This window comes from Muntiacus reevesi, chromosome X (assembly GCF_963930625.1).
Source record: "Muntiacus reevesi chromosome X, mMunRee1.1, whole genome shotgun sequence".
Lineage (NCBI taxonomy): Eukaryota > Metazoa > Chordata > Mammalia > Artiodactyla > Cervidae > Muntiacus > Muntiacus reevesi.
In genome coordinates, this window is record NC_089271.1 from 139,724,203 (window position 1) to 139,729,755 (window position 5,553).

Sequence of the window (5,553 nt, forward strand, 5' to 3'; positions counted from 1 at the left end):
CAGAAGTTTTAACACTGATACAGCAATATGATCTAATATACAGTCCATACTCAAATGTGGTCAATCAGCTCAATGGTGTCCTTTATGGCAATTCTGGTTTTCATCTGGAGAGCTTTTATTTTTTTTTAATTAATTTATTTATTCATTCATTCATTCATTCATCTGGAGAGCTTTTAAAGTGCTGATGCCATGGTCCCATCCCCACACCAATTAAGAATGATTCTCTGAGGAAGGGGCTTGTGCCTATAATAAATTTTTAATTGGAGAATAATTGCTTTACAATGTTGTGTTAGTTTCTGCTGTACAACACTGTGAAGCAGCTATATGTATACACACATCCGCTCCCTCTAGAACCTCATTCCCACCTCCCCACATCCTACCCCTTTAGGTCATCACAGCACTGAGCTGAGTTCCCTGTGCTATACAATTTTAGGCTTTCCAGGAGATTCTAATGTGCAGCCAGGGCTAAAAACCTGTGTGCCATAGGCTTTTTCTGTGGTCCCTAGAGATCACAGGGTAGGAACTGTTGCTAAAAGAGTGAGCCCTGAGAATAATTTGTCTAAGCTCCATGTCTTCTTTAATCTGAGTTCTTTACCAACTGAGCTATGAGGGAATGCAAATCAAAACCACAATGAGGTACCATTACACGCCAGTCAGAATGGCTGCTATCCAAAAGTCTACAAACAATAAATGCTGGAGAGGGTGTGGAGAAAAGGGAACCCTCTTACACTGTTGGTGGGAATACAAACTAGTACAGCCCCTATGGAGAACAGTGTGGAGATTCCTTAAAAAACTGGAAATAGAACTGCCATATGACCCAGCAATCCACTCCTGAGCATACACACCGAGGAAACTAGATCTGAAAGAGACATGTGCACCCCAATGTTCATCGCAGCACTGTTTATAATTGCCAGGACATGGAAGCAACCTAGATGCCCATCAGCAGATGAATGGATAAGAAAGTTGTGGTACATATACACAATGGAATATTACTCAGCCATTAAAAAGAATTCATTTGAATCAGTTCTAATGAGATGGATGAAACTGGAGCCCATTATACAGAGTGAAGTAAGCCAGAAAGATAAAGACCAATACAGTATACTAACGCATATATATGGAATTTAGAAAGATGGTAATGATAACCCTATATGCAAGACAGAAAAAGAGACACAGATGTACAGAACAGACTTTTGGATTCTGTGGGAGAAGGCAAGGGTGGAATGTTCTGAGAGAATAGCATTGAAACAAGTATACTATCAAGGATGAAACAGACCACCAGCCCAGGTTGGATGCATGAGACAAGTGCTCAGGGCTGGTGCACTGGGAGGACCCAGAGGGATGGGATGGGGAGGAGGCAGGAGGGGGGATCAGGATGGGGAACACATGTAAATCCATGTCTGATTCATGTCAATGTATGGCAAAAACCACTACAATATTGTAATTAGCCTCCAACTAGTAAAAGTAAACGAAAAAAAACAATTTAAAAAAACATCTGAGTTCTGCCATCAGTCATTGCCTATAAGGTCCTTGGACCTTTCTTCACTTCTTCTGATGCCACCACCCTGATGGGAACAAAACAGTTATTTTTCCATGCTGCTATTTCCCCTACAGCCACTTGGCCCCATCCTTTTCTTTATAAGAAATGAAGCCTTGAATGGTATCTGCTCTGGGCTGTGTTCTCCACAAAGCTGTGTCTAACAAGTTGGCTACAACACCTGGAATTACAGAAGAGCAAGGGCAGATGGTGGAAAAGAATTCCAGAGATGCAGCAAATCAGTTAAGGAGAGGGCCAAATTTCTCTTTGGGCTAGCCACAAAGTTTCTCCAGAGTTCAGAGACTGCTTGATTAGAACTAGGCAGTCCTCAAATTACCTTGGTTTGGAAAGCAAGCCACTGAGGTGAGCAGATGTAGCAATCTGCAGCTAGAGTGGACACAAAGGTGATGTACAGATGGGGAGCAATTGAAAAACTCCAGCTAATCCCAGGAGCCAGCAGGCTTTTGCATTTCCTGAAAGAATTTGGGTCAATCTAACTGGTCAGTTTAATTGATTCAATGGATCTCTTCTGTTTCCAGCCATGAGCAGATGAAGGGGAAGCCTGGCATGTCTGTGAGGGAGTTCATGTTATTTAGTTGGCTGGGTCACCCATTTCCCCAGCCTTGAAATAGCACAGCCACCATCACCTCCACCCCTCCTCCCACCCAAACATCTGTGTCACTGCAGCCAAAGAAATTCAGTTTTCTTTGAAAAGGCTCCATCAGAGGAGGCTGAGTTCAGATTTGTATGTGTTGGTGAATATATTCTGGAAGAAAGGTAAAGGCACAAAGCAGATCATTTGGCTTCAAAGCAGCTTTGTCAATGCCTGACAAATTGACTCACTTTTAGGATATATTGACATTCTTTAATATTCGAGAGAACTAGTCTACTCAGATGGTTGGCTTTAACAGATACATCTTTGCAGTTACTCAATGACAAAATATTTGTGAGTGGTTAATGTCTTTCCTCTTCACAGGAACTCAATAACGTGCCAAATGAGATCATTCCCCCTGGCCCAGGACTTGAGAACATTTTGAATTGTGCTCATCCTGACTGGGCTTCCCTGGTGGCTCAGCTGGTAAAGAATCCACCTGCAATGAGGGAGACCTGGGTTTGATCCCTGGATTGGAAAGATTCCCTGGAGAACTCTAGTATTCTGGCCTGGAGAATTCCATGGACTGTATAGTCCATGGGGTCACAAAGAGTCAAACACAATTGAGTGATTTTCATTTCACTGATTGGGAACTAAAGAATACTCAACTTATTGCCAAAGTCCAAATGGAGGGCACCCAGTATTACTAGACAACTGTTAGAAAATTCCTCAGTTAGGACCCCGTGTATACTGTCATTGCCATTTCTAACATCTCCCTCATCAGAGGACTCTGTGTCTGATTACAGATTTTGGTCCCTGCCAGTAAGACAGAATGTGCTTAAATTTGATCAAAGATGTGTGAATTGCACATATCTCAAATTTTTGTACAAAAAGGCCAGCTTCGGGAAATGTTTTCATAGAGTATATTTCACACAGCTTAATTCAAGCTAGCAAAGGGATTGTCTTTCACATTAGAACTATTAAATTTTGGTTAATATTCTCTCCAACCATGAATTTTCACTTTCTGGTTACTTAGTATGTATATTAAATATATACATTGTATGCATCCCCTGGAGAAGTAAGTGGCAACCCAACCAGTATACTTGCCTGGAGAATTCCATCGACAGAGGAGCCTGGTGGGCTACAGTTCATGGGGTCACAAAGAGTTGGACGTGAATGAGTGACTAACACTTACTTTCACTGCATAGCCAGAAATGAACCAACACTAAACAAACTTTAAAAGTACACAGGCTTGTCCTTCCAAAACTAGTATCTCCCACATATTTTTGAAATACTATGGAACATCTTGAATCCTAGGCCTATCAGTTCAGTTCAGTTGCTCAGTTGTGTCCAACTCTTTGCGACCCCATGAATCACAGCACACCAGGCCCCCCTGTCCATCACCAACTCCCCGAGTTTACTCAAACTCATGCCCATCGAGTTGGTGATGCCATCCAGTCATCTCATCCTCTGTCATCCCCTTCTCCTCCTGCCCCCAATCCCTCCCAGCATCAGGGTCTTTCCCAATGAGTCAAGTCTTCGCATGAGGTGGCCAAAGTACTGGAGTTTCAGCTTCAGCATCAGTCCTTCCAATGAATACCCAGGACTGATCTCATTTAGGATGGACTGGTTACTTGTACTCAAAACTATCTCCAATCCCACCTTTTTCTTGGTGTCTCATTTCTGAAGGATCTTATTAGCTACTAGAAAATTACTAAATTCATAGGCTCAGTTCAGTTAAGAATTGCAAGGATATATTTCAGAGAAATGACTAATGATATGAGCATTTTGGCATGAAAAATTAACAGTGGGAAAATAAGCTTCTTTCGTGAAGTTCCAGAATTATTACTGAATAAGATATGTTGTCATGGCTTTGTAGTAGAGTCTGAAGTCAGGCAGGTTGATTCCTCCAGTTCCATTCTTCTTTCTCAAGATTACTTTGGCTATTCGAGGTCTTTTGTATTTCCATACAAATTGTGAAATTATTTAGTCTACAAGCAATAAATGCTGGAGAGGGTGTGGAGAAAAGGGAACCCTCTTACACTGTTGGTGGGAATGCAAACTAGTACAGCCACTATGGAAAACAGTGTGGAGATTTCTTAAAAAACTGGAAATAGAACTACCATATGACCCAGCAATACCACTTCTGGGCATACACACTGAGGAATCCAGATCTGAAAGAGACACGTGCACCCCAATGTTCATCGCAGCACTGTTTATAATAGCCAGGACATGGAAACAACCTAGATGCCCATCAGCAGATGAATGGATAAGGAAGCTGTGGTACATTTACACCATGGAATATTACTCAGCCGTTAAAAAGAATTCATTTGAATCAGTTCTAATGAGATGGATGAAACTGGAGCCCATTATACAGAGTGAGGTGAGCCAGAAAGATAAAGAACATTACAGTATACTAACGCATATATGCGGAATTTAGAAAGATGGTAACAATGGCCCTATATGCAGGGCAGAAGAAGACATGCAGAAGTACGGAACAGACTTTTGAACTCTGTGGGAGAAGGGGAGGGTGGGATGTTTCGAAAGAACAGTATGTATATTATCTGTGGTGAAATAGACCACCAGCCCAGGTGGGAGGCATGAGTCAAGTGCTCAGGCCTGTTGGGCTGGGGGGATCCAGAGGAATCGGGTGGAGAGGGAGGTGGGATGGGAGACCGGGATGGGGAATTCGTGTAGCTCTATGGCTGATTCATATCAATGTATGACAAAACCCACTGAAAAATAAAAAAATAAATTAAAAAAAAAAAAAGATATGTTGTCATTTTCAAAAAACTTAGTGTGTTATTTTTCTATAACTTAAAACATCCAATAAGAAATGTGTAAAAGAACTAAGATCACATGCATCTCAGGAAAGTCTTTGTTTCTAATCTCAAACTTACTAAGATTCTACAAAGAGATAGCCATCAAGGCAAAAGAAATTCGTCATCAATAACAGGGTTAAGATTGCATATAAAAAGTTAAAAAAACAAAACAAAACAAAACAACATTGTAAATCAACTATGTGCTGTGCTTAGTCCCTCAGTCATGTCCAACTCTTTGCAACCCCATGGACTGTATTTCAACTTTAAAAAAGAAGACTGCATGTCAAATACATAAAAGAATGTATATTTTGAGGATGTGGCTAAAAACTCACCATGTCCACTTTAAACACTGCATTGACTAATAACAAGATATAATTCTGGGCATGATTTTCTCAATGTCAGTTCCACAGAGTCTCAGATCTCTTATATTAGTGACAAATATGAAAAACACAGAACAAGTTAGTGTTCTTTCTCATTCCATATTTTTTTCCATTTATTTTTATTAGTTGGAGGCTAATTACAATATTGTAGTGGTTTTTGCCATACATTGACATGAATCAGCCATGGATTTACATGTGTTCCCCTTCCTCCATGTATGTTTAGTT